A 21,680-nucleotide genomic window follows, 5' to 3' on the forward strand; every position below is an offset into this window, starting at 1 on the left:
AGATGTTTGCTTCAACATCATAAACATAGATTGAATCATCAATACTTCCAACTACAAGTTCTCTGCCATCAAAGAATGGTGTCTCTGAATTTCTGAAAAAAATAAAAAATTACAAAAACCCAACTCAAAAAACTTAATCAAAGATCAATAAACTTCATGTAAACTTACCAGCATCTCCTCATTAATCGGTGATTCCATCACTAACCATGTATACAATGTGAGATTGTCATATTTCTCTTTGGCATTTCATCAAACACTTTAAGGGCGCTCCCTAAATCACCACATTTTCTATGAATCATGAATGAAAAAAACCAATTCAGAACCATCAACATCAAATGAGTTACACAGGAGGGTATATCTCCTGTGTTCGGTTTCCATACGATCGAAGAAAAAAAAAGCATAAATGTTTATGTGGCTTCGGTTTTGATTGAAAATGGTAGAACCCCCATTTTTTTAACCACAGCCACTGAATCATTATTGTAACGAAAACCTGTGAACAAACATAAAATCAAATTCCAATAACATTATAGCACACAAATAATAACATTAATAGAGATAATTTGTTGTACTCCTGATTCAGTAATTACATCAAACACATAGTGGGCATTGATGAATTCTAACAGATTTGTACTAGACATTTCGGTTGTCCATGGGAATTGGGAGTATTTCCTGCAAATTGCCAAAGTATTTACAGAACTTAATTTAACTTGTGATCTATGTTGATCACAGATGACAAAACGAGTAACTGGAAATTGTTCCTTTACAAATAAGGTCAATATTTGGGGAAATCCAAGGAAAAGAAACAACATGTACCTCGTGTTCTCCTTCTCCATATTATGCGAAATCAAGAATCGATCGTCAGGAAGGAAGAAAAGGGGTCGTGCTTTCTCTTCTCCATCTCGTGTGTGCGCATCAGAAAAAACGAAGAAGCGATCGACTCCTTCTATCTGTGATGTGTATCGACTGGAAGAAGAAAGAAGAAATCAAGGTCTTGATCGGTTGTGTTGTGGGGTGTCGGTCATTCATCTTGGTAATTCCTTGAATATAAGACACGATGCAAGAGAGAGACTAGGTCAAAATTATTGATTTTATTTCCTTAATTGCTGGATTTTAATTAAATGATTCCTTAATTGAAAAGTACAAAATGTCCAGAATACCCTTAAATGATTTATTTAATTGATTATTATTTCTTGAATTCTCTTTGGTGCATTTAGGCACACAATATTTGCTAAAAACATTTGAACCTAGCTCTCTCTCTCTCTCTCTCTCTCTATATATATATATATATATATATATATATATATATATATATCTTATACTATACTATAAAATTTATTAATAATATCTTGAATTTTAAGAGGTATAAGATACAAAGCTTTTTGTACAAATCAATTATGCACAAAAAAAATTTATTAATATTTGTCAAAAGTTTGAAGACTTGAATTAATTAATATTAATGTTACTTAGAAATTTAGTTATGAGCAAAAAAGACAATTTTAAAATATTAAATTCAACTATATAAAATAATTTTACATTTCTTATACTAAACACCGATAATATTTAAATTATATAAAATGAATAAACATGAAATATAAATATAAGCTCTAAACATAAATATTTTGTTTAAAAGTGATAATTTTTATTACAAAATAACTAATAAAATATAATAATTATTTCTCAGTAAGAAAACAATTCACCAAAAATATTATTTATTGTTGTTGTTTTGTACGGGTACACATCTATATATATATATATATATATATATATATATATATATATATATATATATATATATATATATATATATATATGGTACCCTTACGATACAACGACGACAAATAGTTCTTTTGATGCATATTTTTCTGTGGCGATTAGTTTTTCTTTCGAGGTGTTGTTTCAGATTAGAAATAAAAGTATGTTGTTGACTTAAAATACAAAATATAAATATATGTTGTAGTTTTATTTTAAAGTTAATTGCATGTGCATTTGCGTTACAATTAAAAATAGACTGATGTTTTGTGTTTTGGGTTTGAAACAAAAATACACTGTCGTTTTAGGTTAAACATGAAAGAATGTTGATGTTTTTAGTTCAAGTTACAAGTATAATGTTATTTTTTGTTAAAATTAAAATAATTTTTCTTTTTTTTCAAAAGAATACCATAAAAAAATAAATAAATAAATAAAAAACAAACCACACTGCCCTAGAAGCGTGTTGATGGCAATAAAGGGCCTAGTCATAGTTTCGTCATCTAGTTGCGATCAAGAAAAATGTGAACCATTTCACCACATCACGGACACATGTGTGGCATGGCGCAGGAAACCTAATAGTTACAAATCTTTGAGATATATGACCTTCGTTCCACACCACTTCCAACCCAATTTGGGGTGAATTATAATCATTCCTACTTAATTCTCATGACCTCAATAAAGAAAAAGGTGCTATAAATTGAGTACTAACCTCTTGGAAGTCCTGAACAACCAAAAACAAGACAATATTCCATATATTCCACTTTAGTACACAATAACTTACATTTCCCAACTCGACAATTATCTAGTATTTTAATGATATCTCAATATTTACAACTCTAATTAAGCTGATATTGGAGTCATTGGTAACTAGACTCGATTTCCTCTAATATTTCCTCTCTAGTACACAGTGTGATTCTACTCTGTTGATCGCTACATCCCTTGCAAGTTAGGGAAATATTGTTGTTCAAAATTTCAACATTCATCAAAATCACTACATTTATGCTTAAACTCAATGATTCATGTTTATAATGATTCAAAATATAAATAAGAGTTTAATAATTCCTCTTTACCTCCTGGAACCCTTGAGGAATACAATGAGAGATTGAATGAGACGAATCTAATACCAATCTTCACCCTTGCTTCAAAAGTGCATTTCCCATTTACTTGGATCACCGACTAACTTCACAAATGCAAACCCTTACTTCTACACAGCATAACAAGAAGATGGTGGCTACAAATAGGGTGATAAACCCGAATTCTAGGGTTAGGCATCTCCTAAATACCCCCATAACTTCCATGATTGGCCCTCAAAGTATCACAAAATGGCTTCTAAACCAATGTACATGTTCAAGAATCATTTTATTAAACTTTGGCCCTCAAATTTCAACTTCAAACCACGAATATTGTTAGTTTAATAATTGATCTTAAAGGAAAACTATTCTTGATAATATTATGGAAATTTCAGACGTTACACTATCTGCAACCACTATACCTAATACCAATTTAGTAGTAGTCATCTTCACAAGTAAACCTTGTACCTCCTGTTTCCATTAAACCCCCTTTACTACCAATCAAGCCTTGTACCTCTTGTTTCCATCTATCTCATCCTTGACCCGAAATCCCCACTTATTTTATAGTGTTTTTTCTAATGATGGAAACTTCAACAATAACCAATTTTGGTTCTTGCCAAGAATATCAACTCTCATTTTATATATGTCTTCCATTGCATGGGTATTCATTCTAAAGTCTTGTAGATAACATTCAGGCTCACCATTCTATGTTAGTAACTAGTACTTTAGTGAAGCAAGTACTTTAATGAAGCAGAATATTCCAGTAGAGTTCTTTCTCTTGTGTTGAGATATTAACAACAAATGATTAATATCTTCATCATTTGTAACTTCATCCTCTAGAATCCTACTATCCCTAGGTTTATATGAGCTCTCATTGCTACCTAAACTTTCACCTAACATGGAGTACTGATAGATTTCACTATGTATTAATCTGAGATTTCATAGAAATTAACTTTTTTATAGGTTTTGGTTTCTTTTAGCTATTGGAGCTTGCTATAATATCATTCTTGTATAAGACACTCTTGTTGAATACCACATTCATGCTTATAATAACCCTTTTATTTTGGTTATCCCAAAAGTGGTAACCCAGTTCATCTAACTCGTTTCCTGTAAAGGTAAGTATCCTTTCCTTTTTTCTACGATCTTGTCTTTTTATATACCCATATCTTGTCATAAGAGACACAATCGAAAATTTCAAGTATCTGAGAGGAATATCCCCAACTTGCCATTCTTCTTAAGGAATTCTAAACCCTATAGGGACTGAGGGTTCGCTTATGCTTAAGTAAGATATTATGCTAGCTGAATCTTCTTATATATGATGGGTTTTGACCAATACATCAATCCCATTGTGTACATGCAAACCCTAAAGCTTTGGATCTAGGTTTCTCTATTGTACATGCAAATCATCCAAAGCTTACAAACCCTAATCTAGCGTACGAAAAAACTTGAAAATAACATAAATAACCAATAAGAATGTTACATTGATTGTTGCTTAAATATCTTTAGCTTATGAGAACCTAGAACCTCAAATGTGATGCCTCTAATGGATCACAAACACCAAAGAAAATTGGATGATATTGGAGAGATGGGATGAGTAGCTCAAAATCGGCTCTAAGACTTCTTAGGGTTTTTGGTGTCCGAATTCTAAAGCCCTAGGGGTCCTTGTATAGTAGAGCTGCTAGGTTTTCAGTCAAAATCCTAATTTGATAGCTTAATCCTTAAGCAGTCCAATGGAACCTTCTGGAATAAGGCCTTGAACGATTTCAAGGTGGGCTTCCACCCTAATTTCGTCCACCCCTTTATCCATATAATCCATAGCCCAAAATCTAATTATCTTATAATTGGAATTCCAGTCCCCTAAGTTTAATTAATATCTTTTAATCACAAAGTTCATTTCATAATTAATTGTTTACCAATGTTAACTAATCAATATGATTTCTCTTTTAATATATTATTCATATAATATATTAATAAACAATAATATCCACTTTCTCTACTAATCATCCAGTCAAGTTGCTCCGGTGAAGGCAACCCAAAAGGACCATGCTACAACTGGGTCAAGTACATACCAAATATAGTTATGGACTTAGACACTAATCCAACAGTCTCCCACTTGGATAAGTCTAATAACTATAGATGAAAGTATGACTTCAAAATCCGATAAGCAATCGTAGCTCTCAAAAGCCGCTGTCGAATTGTGACTCGTCCTTTAGATAAGGGATCGTATAGTCCTCCGTTCTCAAGATATCGTGTGGACAATTACATGGATCATAGTCATACTTATTGTCCAGCAGTTTGTTTCTCGATCTCTGATTTGTCTGACATAGAACTTAACTGAACACATCAACTCAGTCCTGACCGGGCCTGGCACATAAGTTAAACCAAATCATCGAGGGACCCATATATCGTTTTTACCCTCTTAGGATAAAAGGAACAAATAAACTTTGACTTATATGCATTCACTATACACTTATCAAATCATACACAGCAATGTGTTTTATAACATCAAGTTACTGATGCGTTTATTCATTACCAATGCATAACCAACTCGCAAACAAGAAACCATATATCTAGGTTTAAAGACTATATGATATTATCGTCTTACAATCACACGTGACAAATTCCATGAAGTGATACAAGTAAGTGTAGGTTAAATCCAATGCTCAAATCTTATTTCATAAGCATTCATGAACGTTGCAGCAAACTTTTGTTATGTCTAATACACTTTAGAAAGTCTACAAACCAGTTCACGACAGTCTTCTTTCATATCTACGTCCAACATATGAACGAATGTGGATTGTTCGAATAATCTTATTATTCAGGAAGTCAAAACACGCACAGTGAAAAAATAGGTAAATAAATAACACAAGATGGTAACTTTACTTATAAATAATACTCCTTTATTAAATCATCAAATGATAATTACCATCTATCTATTACACGTTTCAAAACTATCTAATCACTCAAACTTATATCATCCTTCAGCCCAATGCTCGTAGCGTGCTGCAAGTGCTTAACCCTACTCAGGCCCTTCATAAGGATATCTGATAGGTTCTCTTCTAACGATACCCTCTTTACTACGAGGAGTCCCTCTTCTACCTGATGTCTAATAAAGTGACATTTCGTGTCGATATGTCTGGATCTGTCATGATCCCTCGGTTCCTTGGTTAAGGAAACCGCACCTTCGTTATCATAGAAAATTTCCATAAGCTCCTTTATGGCTGGTACAACTCCAAGATCTCCGGTGAAGTTCTTCAACCATATTGCCTCCTTCGATGCTTCACTCGCTGCTATGTACTCTGATTCGCACGTTGAATCAACCACGGTCTCTTGCTTTGAACTTTTCCAAGTCACTACTCCTCCATTCAGGGTAAAGAACCAGCCCGACTGAGAGCGGAAGTTTTCTCGGTCGGTCTGAAAACTAGCATCACTATACCCTCATACCCTTAATTCATCACTCCCACCGAGGATAAGAAACCATTCCTTGGTCCTCCGAAGGTATTTAAGAATATTCTTGACTACGGTCTAATGCGCTCTACCAGGGTTCCCTTGATATCTGTTGACCATGCTCAAAGCGAAGGCCACATCAGGGCAAGTACAAGTCATAGCATACATGATCGAGCCAACTGCGGAAGCTTAAGGTACTCGACTCATCTCTTCTATCTCGGCTTCAGTACTCGGGCTTTGAGTCTTACTCAACTTGGTATTGCTTTGGATTGGCCACTCCCCCTTCTTGGAATTCTCCATACTAAAACTTCTTAGTACCTTATCCAAGTAAGTACTTTGACTAAATCCTATTAGCCTTTTACTCCTGTTTCTCACTATCCTTATTCCCAAAATATATAGGCAGCCTCTCTGAGGTCCTTCATAGCGAAGCACTTCCCAAGCCAGGACTTAACCTCCTACAGGGTTGGGATGTAGTTTCCTATGAGAGTATGTCATCGACATACAATACGAGGAAGCTAACTATACTCCCATTGGCTTTGACAGATACACAGGACTCATCCTCACTTTGCAGGAAGCCAAACTCTTTGACTTTCTCATCGAAACATAGATTCCATCTTCGATATGCTTGTTTCAATCCATAAATGGATTTCTCAAGCTTACACACTCTATTAGGATGTTTCGCGTTGATAAAAACCTCTGGCTGACTCATGTAAACATCCTCAACCAATTTCCCATTAAGGAAAGTGGTTTTGACATCCATCTGCCATATTTCATAATCGTGAAATGAAGCTATGGCTAGCATAGCCCTAATAGATTTTATCTTTGCAACTGGTGATAATGTCTCATCATAGTCAACTCCAGGAGTTTGAGTAAATCCCTTCGCAACCAATCGCGCCTTATAAGTGTGTACCTTCCCATCCATGTCGGTCTTCTTCTTGAAGATCCATTTGCACCTGACCGTCTTACGACCTGGCACATTGTCAACCAAATTCAAAACTTGGTTGTCATACATGGACTGAATCTCGCTATCCATGGCCCTTCGGAACCAATCACGTCTTATAGGTGTGTACCTTCCCATCCATGTCGGTCTTCTTCTTGAAGATCCATTTGCACCCGACTGTCTTACGACCTGGCACATTGTCAACCAAATTCCAAACTTGGTTGTCATACATGGACTGAATCTCGCTATCCATAGCGTCTTTCCATTTCGCAGACTCCGGGCCTGCCATGGCTTCCTTGTAGCTGTTAGGTTCATCTAAATTTACTAGTGTACTATCACTAACAAATGTATCACCTTCAGTAGTAATATGAAAACCATAAAACTCCAGTGGAACACTAACTCTACTGGAATGTCTAAGAGGTAGGGACTTGTCAACAGGTTCAACAGGAGTTTCCTCCTCAGGTTGAACGCCAGTGTTAGAGGTTCCTTCATCGTTCGATTCTTGAAGCTCTTCAAGATCGATTTGCCTCCTATTGTCCCCTTGGCTTATCACTTCTCGCTCTCGGAAAACCCCTCTCCTCACAATGAAGACAGCACTGTCACTCGGTCTATAGAAGAGATATCCAAAGGACTTCTGTGGATAGCCGATGAAAATACACCGCTCACTACGAGGTTCGAGCTTGTCGTGAGTCTCTCATCTTACAAAAGCCTCGCAACCCCAAACTTTGATATGTGCCAACGAGGGAGCTTTCCCTGTCCATATCTCATGAGGTGTTTTGGCTACCTTCTTCGTAGGGAGCATGTTAAGGATATGGGCGGCAGTCTCTAAGGCATACCCCCAGAATGATATAGGTAACAAAGCACGACTCATCATGGAACGAACCATGTCCAACAAGGTTCAATTACGCCTCTCTGCCACACCATTCAAATGCGGTGTCCTAGGTGGCGTCAATTGCGAAACGATTATGCATTCCTTGAGGTACTCGTGGAATTCAAGACTAAGGTACTCACCACCTCGATCGGATCGGAGCATCTTAATTTTTCTGCCCAGCTGATTCTCTACTTCCTGCTTAAACTCTTTGAACTTTTCAAAGGGTTATGACTTGTGCTTGATTAAGTAGATATCTGAAAAAGACGAGAGACAAAGTTTGATTAGATAAGAATCCCCAACTAAACACCCAAATGAGAAATTAGGGCTAGGATCCAACAACATTATTCACAATTTAGAAGAGGGATGTCGTAATCCAAATCGCAAATAATTTGAAGGTAAGTGAATGACGATTCACTAATTTCCACCATGAAAAAAAAAGATTAAGTTTTAAATGTATTGAAACTCCTAGATCTTTTGAGATTCATTGAACTTTTCAATGGCATGTTTAAATCTCGATATGCCCTTCAAGTTTGTGAGTGGGATACCGAAGATCACAAACAAGGTGTGAATAACCATGCATATGTACTTGATGCCCTCAATGTTACGATCATCTATTCAATGTGCCGGTTAGCCACACATGCCCCATTGATCTGTGACAAACATCGGGTCACCCTTTGCCACCTTTTCTAGACCCAAATTAGTGTGTCGGTTAACCACACACGCTCCACTAACGTCATGGAAAGGGTACAAAGTGTAATTTCATGGAATAGCATCATTTTCACATTTTTCTAAAGTAACAAAGATTGGGAATTTTATAAAAAAAATTTTGGTTACTTTATTAACCATTATACTTTTAATGAGGAATTAGTTGCCCTATCCTACCTGTTCGGCTAACGACCCTCCAACAATCAACGAAGCGGTGGGTGAGAGTGGACACCCAATAAACTGTCATTTTATAGGCAGCAACCTTATACCCCTTTATAGACCGGCTTCGTGAATGAGGCTCTACTAACGGTAAGACTAGCATTAATCTTATACATACATACATACATACATACATACATACATATATATATATATATATATATAATCATTATTCTTATAATATTATAATCATATAAGGGTTGAATTTTAAACTTGTAAAATTCTAGGGTTTAGAATTTAAATATTTCAAAATTAAACTTTTTAATACAAAATTAAATTCTAAAACTTAAGGGTATGTATTGAAACTTTTCAAAATTTTCTAGATCAAAATTCAAATAATTTAATTAAACAATTAATTGGTGATTATCTAATTTTGACCTAATCCAATTCCATGGCAAGATAATTCTTTCAAATAATTCAAATAATTAAAGTTTATCATATAAGACAATAATTATCTAATTAATTGACAATTATCTATTATTTTGCTAAGTATAATCACATCATATTAATAAAATTCGGATTTTATCAATCAAAAACGTTTTTGGTAATTATCCCAAGTAAAAATAGGCCGAAATCCCGAAATTTCCTCTGTCTAACTCTCCGACTCGCCGAGTCACCATCTAGACTTGTCGAGTTCATCTTACTCATCGAGTTCATCAGGTGACTCAACGATTTTGTCAGGCAGAAAGCAAAAAATTTCGATTTTAAGCAATGAATAATCATACAATGCATCAAATACAATAGAAACCAATCAAGGCTCTGATAACACTTATGGGTTTTGAGCAATACATCAATCCTATGGTGCACATACAAACCCTAAAGCTTTGGATCTAGGTTTCTCTATTGTACATGCAAATCATCCAAAGCTTACAAACCCTAATCTAGCATACAACAAAACTTGAAAATAACATAAATAACCAATAAGAATGTTACCTTGATTGTTGCTTGAATTCTTTAGCTTATGAGAACCTAGCACCTCAAATGTGATGCCTCTAATGGAACACAAACACCAAAGCAAATTGGATGATCTTGGAGAGAGGGGACGAGAGGCTCAAAATCGGTTCTAAGACTTCTTAGGGTTTCTGGTGTACGGTTTCTGAAGCCCTAGGGGTCCTTATATTGTGGAGCTGCTAGGGTTTCAGTCAAAACCCTAATTGGATAGCTTAGGCCTTGAGCAATCCAATGGAACCTTCTGAAATAAGTCCTTGAACGATTTCAAGGTGGGCTTCCACCCTAATTTCATCAACCCCTTTAAACATATGATCCACATCCCAAAGTCCAATTATCTTATAATTGCAATTCCAGTCCCATAAGTTTAATTAATATCTTTTGATCACAAAATTAATTTCTTAATTAATTCTTGACCAATGTTAACTAATCAATATGATTTCTCTTTTAATATATTATTCATATAATATATTAATAAACAATAATATCCTCTTTCTTTACTAATCATCCAGTCAAGTTGCTCCGGTGAAGGCAACCCAAAAGGACCATGCTACAACAAGGTCAAGTACATACCAAATATAGTTATGGACTTAGACACTAATCCAACAATATTATCTTGGGAATCATTTTATATATTGTTTTGCTCTTTTCCCTCTCATTTAGTCTACGATTTATCTCCTCACCACACCATTCCGTTAAGGTGTTACAAAACTAATTTCAACATCCTGTTTCGTTGTTCAGCATAAAGATCAATAACTTCTTTGTTTCTATACTCTCCCTCATTGTATAACTTTAAATAGTTAATCTTCCGACTTGTTTTATTTTCCACATTAGCTTCTATTTCTTTAAGGTGATAAATACTTTATATTTTTTCTTCAAAAAATAAGACCATACTATCCTAGTGCATCCGTATACTTATGAATGAATGAACTCTAATATACTGAGCTTAGACGGTTTACCTATCTTTACAAAAGTAACTTTTTCCATTTTCGAAGGACACATGCCTTACAAAATTCAAATACAACGCTCTTCAAATCTAAAATCTTAATTTTAGAGGCTAAAATATTCGGTCCTTTCTCACTCATTTTCCCAAGTCATTAGTTCCATACAGTGAATTCGTATTCTTCTTCTATTGCGTCATTTTCTTCATCTTTAGAAACTTCCACCATATAATGTGCATGTTGTTTATGTCCCTCAATAACAATCAATTTTCCTTTTTTCACCTTCTAATGATGATTACCACAAGTAACTTGTTGACCCTCGTCATCAAGTTGCCCAACTGATATTAATATTATCTTTGAGTATGAAATGTAGTTTACGTTTTTGAACGTCTAAGTCATCCTAAATTTGGATTCATGATAACATCCCAAACATGCATGATTTCTATTATTTTCTAGTCTGCTAGACAAACCCTCCTACTATAGTTCAAGAAATTTTTCGTTATACTTATGAAATGACTAGCATAAGATGATGCACCATAATCCATTATCATGGATTCCCTTGTATTTTCAACACAAGAAATAAGTGCATAATCATTGAAATAAGTTTCCATGTAGAACCCACTATTGTCTTTATCTGCTAAGGGTTTTGGGCACTAATTTCTAAATCAACCAATCTCCTTACAATTCAAAGAGGTAATATGTTTGTTGGCTTCGAATGACCTCTCTTCCTTACTTTTGATTTTTCTTTACCACTACATCCTCTGTTGGTTTTTCTTCCCCTGCTTTATGTACTAAAGGATTGATGGGTAATCTCATGTATTCTTTCTATGAATATCTTCACCAAGGATCAGATCATTAATTCCTTCAAATTCCAACTTATTAGTTCCATATAAACTATTAATTGTTGTAATGTAAATATAACAAGTTTCAGGTACAGATGATAATAGTAACAAGGCTTGCACTTAATTATTGAACTTAATATCAATCGAAACTAGCCTTAATATAATTGAATTAAATTTGTTCACATGATCTTTCATAGAACTGGCGTCTTTCATCTTTGTCTTAACCAACGACATAATCAAGAAAACCTTATTCGATGTCAAGTGTTTTTCGTATATGTCGGATAACGCCTTTATAATGCCATAGATAGTCTTCTCCTTGAGAATTTTATAAGCTACACTCTTTTCCAATGATAATCTTACCACATCAAATGTCTATTGATTTAGTAGATACCAATCTTCCTACTTCATTACTTTAGGTTTCTTTTCGATTAAGGACCCGTGTAACCTTTTTTGGTAGAGGGAATCATCAATATGCATACTCCAAAACCCAAAGCAATAACCTTCAAGAAATTTAACCTTAAACTTCCCATCTCCATTTATAGCTCTAATATTAGTTTTTTGGTATGGAATAGAATGAAAGTTTATCAATCTTAACATTCCCATCTAAAAAAAAAACACGATTTAGTTAAAATGGACACTTTAGGTAGGAGTTGATATTATTTCCATAACAAAAAATAGTAATGTAAGTACTATTATCAAGAAGAATGAAATGAGGTTTACTTGTACAAAACAAATCATAGATTTTTTTGGTATCATTCATGTTATGAGAGGTGGACCTGGTGTCTATATACATAAGATCTTTAGACATTGGAGATGTATCGTTTCGAAAGAAGCATAACGTTCTATTATAGTCATGGGTCGTCTGTGGGATAATGAAGAACCAATAGTAAAATAGGACCATGGAGGCTTGTATCGGGCCTACTGATGCATTGTGGGATGGTATTATTGATCAGGTCGAGACCCATGAATGATGGGTTATTGCTACTATTAAGAGATTTAGACAATGTGAAAGGTTAGACTAGTACCAAGTTGTTGAGGACAGATCTAATAATGATGTTGTTATGATGATTTGCCATTGCCTCATCCTAAACCACGACGGCTGCCCTTGGTGGAGTGGCATTCGCTATAGTTGATGCCTATAAAAAATGATGACCATTATCGAAGAAGGTCAGACAACTGAATCATCATCAAAGTTGTTGGAAATGTTGACTTATTACACAGAAAGAGCATGTTGTGTGTAATTTTATTGATTGGAAAGGATTTTCTCTTAGAGAAGAAGTTATGATTGTGTTGTTTTGAAGTTGTGGAGTGGATTAAATTACTAAATAAATCTATAGATAGTATCAAATTCGACTGTTGTGAGGCTGACAATGAGATATAAAAACATTTTCAGTTTTGATATTGGATTTCTGACATTTGCGTCGTAGGAATTTGAAACATTAAAGAAGGATTCTAGACGAGGTGACTGGAATCGTTCCACAATGTAGACTACACGAGTGGATTTGTTATTTTAGGAGACCTCCTGAATTCGCACTCAAAATTTTAAGTCATGGCCCCATGTTTCGTTATGGTCTAAAGTAGTTCTCTTGAAAAAGTATTGTAAATCTAATGTTTCACTATGGAATATATACGTTTTCATATCGGTTCTTCAAGGGTGGGAAAAGGGATATCAATATCAATATGATCAAGAATGTTTTAAGCATAAGCTTGGATTATGAAGAGTTCGACCCATGATGTGTAGCGAACATCTCCCTCGTCTAGATTTAGCAACATGGAGTTTTTCATTTAAAAAGAATCAATGTGGTTAAGAACATTTTAATCATAAGCTTTGATTGTGAAGACCCATCACATAGCGATCATGAGCTTGATTTAGGGTTAATCACATGGGCTTTTTTACTTTATTGATGGTGAATTCGTGGTGGAAAAGGTTTATTTTTTTTATTGACACTCTCATTAGTGTTCACCATAATCAAGAAGGTGGAGAAAGAAGGGAAAAAATGGCCGATAGTAGGGTTGTGGGCGACAAGATGATAAGGAAAAAAGAGCGCGCGGGGGGGGGGGGGGGGGAGGGGGGGATAAAATAAATGAATTGATATAAAAAGTTTGAAATAATTGTTTGATCTTCTTATTGATATATCATCAATATAAAAGCATCATAATCCCAATAAAAGGGAAAACGATATATGTCAATAAATACAAAACAAATAACAAACATATACAAACATATTGAAATAGAAGAACTCATCGGTCTATCTTCAAAATAGATAATTAGAATCTTAATAAAATAAAATAAAAGATATGTTTTAATAAATACAAAATAATAATACATTACTAAAAATAAATGTGTCCATAGATAATATTTATTATAGTTAATGTAACTGTTCTCCATCGAACTTTTTGGAATTTGCTTAAATGGTTATCCATGTTTTTTTCTGGCTTTACGGTGGCATAAAATGGATATCGACATGCTTATTTGGTCCTAACCTGCAATAACATTTCAACTATGCCGCATATTCAGTTAATGTAGTTTTTGACTTGCTAGTTTCAAAAATCATAATCCTTAAACACCACCAACCACCACCACCAACCACTATATATCGACCACCAAAATCATCCAATTGTTAATAAAACCCCATATGCGAGGCTTAAACCTTCTTCTTCAAACATTTATCTTCGATGAATGTGCAGGCACGAAAACCTAATATCTTAAAATAATAAAAATTGCATACCACCAATGGACTTGTAGCCCAAGGGTCCAGTGTTGCCCTCCTTCTTTGAGGTCAATCGTTCAAGTCCCTTCAAGGACATAAGTGGTATTATGAGTAGTTTAGGATTATGTTATATTTTCATTCAAAAAAAACTGCATACCTGCACATATGCACATATGCACATATGAACTTATAATACTCCTCTTCGTTGTATTCAAGATGTGCAAATCTGAACACCCAATAACATCCAAATATGGTTCAAAACTGAGATTCATAAAATCCAAATAACCTACAAATATGGTGGGTCAAACCTTAAATTGTTGACCTTGCTCTTGCAACTTGTCGCCAAACTTCGACCTCATTTGTTTTTAGATCTCGGATTCACGAAGAAAATTGTTGACAATGCTCTTAAATCTTGTTAGAAGATTGTTGACCTTGCACTAGAGAATTGTTTCCAGATTCAGAATCCAAAAAATTGCAAAAGACCGTATATGTGGAACACTGCTACTTGAGCTCTTCACCGGAAAACTATAGATGATGGATTTCTTTGAAGATGGCGGTCGAGATGAATAATGGGGGAATGAACCCTTTGAACTCCTAAAAATATGCACAATGTGGAGCCCTATTAACATAGCCAAGGGAAGACACACAATTGTCATATCATTAAATGACATGGCAAGGGGTAATCGGGTTACCTTTCAGAATATCGAAACTGACATTCTAAACCCAACAAATTTCAATTTATACTTATAGGAAGCCAGAAAAATAACTTTAAGAACCATGGTTGTGTTCGACAAATCTAGCTGGTAGCATGTAGCGAGTAGCAGATAGTTGGTAGCTGTTAGCGTTTTGTTGAACACTATGTGAGATAACTTTTGGATTTAGATGGTTTTGTTTAAAGTAAACGTTAAAAACTTATACCGCCATATTTTTTGTTTAAAACGGAGCGTTTTATCAAATGATGGAAACTAGAGGTTTTATAATGTTCGTAAACGCTCCGTACCAAATGCGTCTTATGTAGATTAATTCCTGAAAGTTCGATAGGCAATATTGACATTAACAGTTTTTATATTAATTTATAAAGATAAAGATTTTGAATTCATTTTATTTTCATTTTAAAGTTATTTTGCACTGAAAGGTTTTAGCAGATATTTTCAAGCTGATCATCTCAGGTCTCAAGAGCTTGCATACGATATTATTTTGTATTATAAGATTGGTTAAATGCTTATTTTATATGATAACTAGGTGTGATACTCGTATGTTATACGGGTTTGATATAATAAAAATTAAATATAAAAGTTTAAACAAAAATTTATTTAAATTTAAAATTTAAAATTTGAATTTTAAAAGAAACATATTAAATACTATATGAGTACTAATATTGTAATTTATTAGTTACTAGTTGTGAGACCCGTATAATATACGGGTTGATTAAAACAAAATGTTAAGTACGAACGATTAAATAGAAATTTTATTTGAATTTGAAATTGAAATAAGTGAAAACTATGAGAAAAAAACATGCAAAGAATAAATTAATTAAAATTATGTGTCTAGTGTGTACTAAACGGATTAATTATAACAAAATATTAAACATAAAGGTTTAAACTGTAAATTTATTTGGAATTGAATTTGAAATTTAAAATTTAAAATTTAAAATTTGATAGTCATTATATTATGGTAGGTTTAATTTATGGAAAGTAAATTAATGATATATTGAAAATGAAAATTAAAGTAATGACAAGTGGAAAATAAATATATATCTTATGAAAAAAAAATGACATGTGGCTAATCTTATGAAAGAAGGACATGTGGCAAAGTCATTTTCATTTATTATAATAGATTTTCAATTAAGACAATTATTAATTGAGCTATAAATATGATGTGTTAATTAAAAAAAGATAAAAAAAAAAATAAGAAAGTGACAAATGGAATAAACATTTAATCAAAAATACCAAAAAATAATATGTGTCCAAGTTAATGAGAAAATGACATTTGGCAAAATGATTTTCATTTATTATGGAGGATATGTATACAGCTATATGTCATAATTATATTGCAAACAAAAGAATATAATCTCAGTCAATTTCTAATGTCTAGAATATACTTTTTAGAGTTAACATTTATGTTATATGTTATAAATTTATATGACATTAAATTTATTTATACAATTTAACAATTGTCTTTTGTATTTAGGATATTTAATTATTAATAATAATAACAATTTTCTATTTAACTTATAAATAAGTTGGTCATTTCCGAAACTTAAGGACGGAGTTCGATGTTTATCGGTCATGTTCAACATTTTCTTTTGGAAATAGAACTTTCCAGAGAAAAAAGTACTCATGGCCCATGAATAGCCCCTTTTTAACTCTTGAAAATACAATTAGAATTTACTATCTATCCAAATTATTTGAAATGGTAACGAATCGAATTTTTTATTTATATTTGGATAATAATATTTTTCTTTTCCGTTTGATTAGTAAATTTGTTTGATATTCTCTTTAACAAATGAAAAAAAAAATTGTCATTTGTTACAATGTAATTCAATTTGTTAAATGTATTTTGTAGTTATTTTAAATTAATTAATTTTCAACATGTCATTTTATGAGTTTTTTTATTTTATTAAACTTTGTATAATATTTTAATATAATAATATGAATAAATCATCTCTAATAAATGAATGTTTTTTTTTTGTCATTTGTCACGCTCTCATTCAATTTGATAAATATCATTTTGTAGTTATTTTAAATTAAATCTTTTTCCACATATCATTTTATCATTTTATGACTTTTTCTATTTTATTAAATTCTATATTATATTTTAATGTAATAATATGCAATAAATATACTAATAAATTGATATCAATTTCATTAATGAATTTAGTTTTTTTTTTTAATTTCAAAATTTTCAAAATTAAAGCTTATTAATTTCTTTTATATATTTAAATTTAAAAGATAAAAAACATTTTCATTCTAATAATTTATTTTTTTATTTTCTTATAAATTTAAAGTTCTCAAATATTTTGGTCTTTATATTTAACTTTTTTTTAAATTAATTCATATAATACATGGATGTCTCAACTAGTGTTCAAAATAATGTAATATTACTAGTACTTACCTATGGTATTAGCCTATTATAAACTTGTCAAACAATAAAAAAAAACATTATTACCTATATATATATAAATATAAAACTTCGCTATCTATTTTGGTAATATGGGGTTCTTTACGTTAAATGCAAGCGGTCATAAGATCTTTTATAGGGGTTTTATAGACTCAGTGATATGATATGGAATCAGGCTATCGGGTCTTGATGACGACCCTGAATCATAGATCTTGAATAGTGTCGTTAGGTAATTCAGGATTTGATTCCAAACGGCCATAATAGAACAAAGTCATTAGAACATAAGATTCCCCCCCCCCCCCCCCCCCCCCCGAGTATTCTTCTCGGTAGTGAGAATTATCCTGGTGAGAAGAGTGTATGTTTACAGTAGAGGGTCATGTTTAAGAATAATAGATCTTTTGCGGAGGAGGAGGTGTTCGATTTATAGAACTAGGTCAAGAGATAATTAGGTCGAGTCTTGGGCCTAACCAGTTCAACCGCAACTAGCCATGGGCTAAGTTGTGCTCCTAGGCATTGTTGTCATAGAGTGTTGTCAGGCCGTACTTCAGATCTATGATCCACACCCCTACACGAAGACCAGATGTCAGCTTACATGTTGCATTAGTGAGTCTTATGACTACTTGCACTTTGTATGAATAACTCAATATTTACCAAAATGAAAATAAACTTTGGTTTGTGTCCATATTTAGATAATTATTTTTTTCCATATATATCTTTACTATATTATTAAGGATATTGCCCATTTCTTGAAATTTAAGAGGTACTACAACTACTGCATAATGTACAATCAGTTTATTTATACCTTTTAATACTCTTATCACATTTCCGTTTTACAAATTAATTGCATTAAATATTCACATTTTCGTTTGACAAATTAATGGCATTAACATTGACGTTTCATAAATTGAATAAAAAAAGTAAACATACTATTTTTCTCCTCTGTCCTCTACGCTCACATTTTCCCTCAAACAAATAGCAAAAACCCTATTTTGAAAAGCCGACATCGCACCGCATCCGCTTAACTCATCGTCATCATCACCATCGGTAGTGAATCACCACCCACTCTCCAACCTTGCACCTCTCATTGTATCTGTATCTGATCACCGTTGCCGTCATCTACTGTGCTGTCGCAACACTTTTTAGGTGACAGGAAGCCACCACGCTCTCTCTTTATCTTCTCTGTCCTCTACACTCGCACCACTCGCTTGAGATTACTTCGAGGATTAGCAGCGTTCAGATGAGATCCAAGCACTCTATCAGCTGTAAGTTTTTTTTAAAATGCAAATTCGAAGTTGAAATTGTCATGCTCAAGAGAAATGAATCTGAAAAAGGGGCTCAACGAAGATTGAATTTGATGTCAGAATTAATGTGCAAATACAGATTCTTTATTCCAGTTTTGATGTCAAACCTAGCTCTTTCAAATTATTACATGTTCGAGTGTCGTTTGTGTGTCTCTAGCCTCAAAACCCATGTCTGTATATGGTCAAAATGCTTAAGGGTATCAGTAGTCACCCAAGGCAAAGTTCTGTTTTTGAGGTTTCAGCTTTGTTGGGATATTGGTTCTCTCAGAGTGTTAAGTTTGTAATAGTAATGCCGTAAACACGTGTTTTATGAATTGCTGATGAAACAGGCGACTTTTTGAATTTGTTTGCTTGTTGCTCTTCTTGTTGAACCCTAACTTCAATTTTACAATAAGAAACAACCTTTTGACATCATAAGCGAAACTTTCTTTGGCATTCCTATACCCTGGTATACTCTTTTAAATAAAAAGAGTTGATTTTGTTCATGTACATTTCAGTAAACACTTATTTGTACATGTAAAAATGCAAATATATTGAAAGAATGAATCATATGCTGATAAAGTAAAAAGAAATTGGTATTTAAAGCTGCGTATTTTCAATTCAAGATGGATAATCAGTACCAGAGAGATGTCATTTCTAACTTTCTTAATTTGATTGTAGAGATGTGGTGCTTAGGATTTGAACATTACTGATTATATTGTAATCTGAAATTCATTTATGATTTATCCAAACAAAAATAGTTTTACTGACTTTATCATATTCCTACAAGTGATCAAAATATGAGCTCTGAAAGGCCACTTAGGCAATTCGTTACAGGTAAAGACAAGTCAGCAGGTAGAAATTCAAAGGGTCGTATCACAATTTTCCACGGAAGGGGAAGGGTAAAAGGGTCACAAAGAACAACTGACCTAAAACGCAACACTTCATCAGTAGGTGTAGTTGAACGAATCGAATACGATCTAAATCGCACTTCACGGATCGCAGTGGTCAGATGGGTCGAAGCGGCAACCATTGACCGCCCGAAAAAAGTCAACTCCCTCCAAAAAAACTTCACCCCAACCCGAAGATCCTACCCTCCATTTCCATCAAAGGTCAGTTTTCATTCTCTTCAATTCCCGGAATGTTAGAAGACAAAAAAGGTGGAATCTTTAAGGTCTAAAACAGATGATGTAGTGGTTGGACTTTCAAAAGGTAGTAGGACCTTGAGTAGTCAAAGTCAAAGTCAAACGAGGACCCAGATGAGAAATGTTAAGGATGTTTTCTTGTCTGCTTTTTCATATTCAAATGGGAAAAAGACATGATGCTCCTTATTCGTTTGTGAATGTGTTGGGTGTTCCAAGAATGGCGGTGGCAGAGGAAAAACCGTAATTTTTTGTTCCAAGAATGAAAGATGATGTGAAAGAGAATGAAAGGTTGTTGCTTAATGAGGTAAAAATGTGGGATAAGGATAGCGTTGTGTAGGGGCATAAGATGAAACGAAAAGTTGTTGTTTCTTGGGAGAGTTTGAGACAAAGGGGGATTTTAGGGGTTGTTAATGAGTCGGAGTCAAAGTCAAAGGTGAGAGAAAGTGAAAAGGTGGAAAAAGATGGGAAATTTGGAGTGGATCAAGCTCCTTTGAGTTATATATTGGCTACGTAAGTGTCGATTTATCTGTTACCTGTCTGTTATGACAAAAAAACAACATAAATCATAACAAATATTTAATTGGGTTTGTAATCAACAGTGTACATTTATATATTATTATTTTAACATTTGAACAGTTTGACATAATCGGGTTTGTAATCTAGAGTGTACATTTATATATTATTATTTTGATTATACTGATAATTGTTTATATGTAGTAAACTATTTGTGCAAAATAATTAATCGTTTCTACAATTTAATTTTTGAATAAAATATATCCGCACCCGGCGCTTGGCGCGGGTAAATGACTAGTTTGATAAATAAACATATTTAACATGTTCATAATAAAGTCATATCACTGATAATTACCGTTGATATTACATTATTATGAACATGCCAAATAAGTTTCTTGGTCAAACGTATACATAAAAACATAGTTACTTAAATATGGACAAAAAAACTAACGTTCTTTACATTCTTAGGTCATTAACCCATAATATAACTATATATAAAGATAATTTGACTTTTTTTGGTTTTTTAATAATTTCTTAGCAACATATTATAGTTTTCCAATTATTAAATGAATGTATTTTTTTTTTTTTCGATAACTATATAAATTAACAAATTAATCGTTAACGGAGCTTAAAGAATTAGTACATGGAAAAGAATCATTTATAAGATTACGGTTTATCACCTTTACAGAATCGGGATTTCTTATGATATTTTATTCTACAAAATATTTGGTACTAGGGTTTTATAGAATACTATATAGTAACCACTATTTAGTAACCTTTATTAAGAATTCCTAGTTGGATACTGTTAAAAGAATGCATAAGATTTTGACGTGACATCCATTAGAAAGGTGGGGAAGGATTATGATAAATTGACACTTTAAAATTTGAATGAGTCATAAGTCAAGTATAATACGATTTGCGGACTTTGAAATCATGGTAAGCATTAATTTACTAAATTCAAGTCATTCCCCATCATTATGTGGAATTGGTCATCCACCATTCCACCGCACACTCTAAAAATCAATTCCAAACATTTATACAATTATGTCTTTTTCTTTATAGAATATTTTTCATTATTTATGTATGATCTGTAATATATATGCCGTAGGATTTATAATATTGTTAGAAGATTTCATCTTAATAGATGTCAAATGATATTAACCGTGGCAAATCAATTCC

The 21,680-nt window shown here is 33.1% G+C and overlaps 1 pseudogene; it reads left to right on the forward strand.

The window, feature by feature from the left end:
• Nucleotides 1-952: 952 nt before the first annotated feature.
• On the forward strand, nt 953-20,502 carry LOC145098759 (large ribosomal subunit protein uL2mz, N-terminal part-like; annotated as a pseudogene).
• The last annotated feature ends 1,178 nt before the right edge of the window (nt 20,503-21,680 follow it).

This window comes from Lactuca serriola, chromosome 4, assembly GCF_051521515.1.
Source record: "Lactuca serriola cultivar US96UC23 chromosome 4, Lser_US96UC23_V15, whole genome shotgun sequence".
NCBI classification, from domain to species: Eukaryota; Viridiplantae; Streptophyta; class Magnoliopsida; order Asterales; family Asteraceae; genus Lactuca; species Lactuca serriola.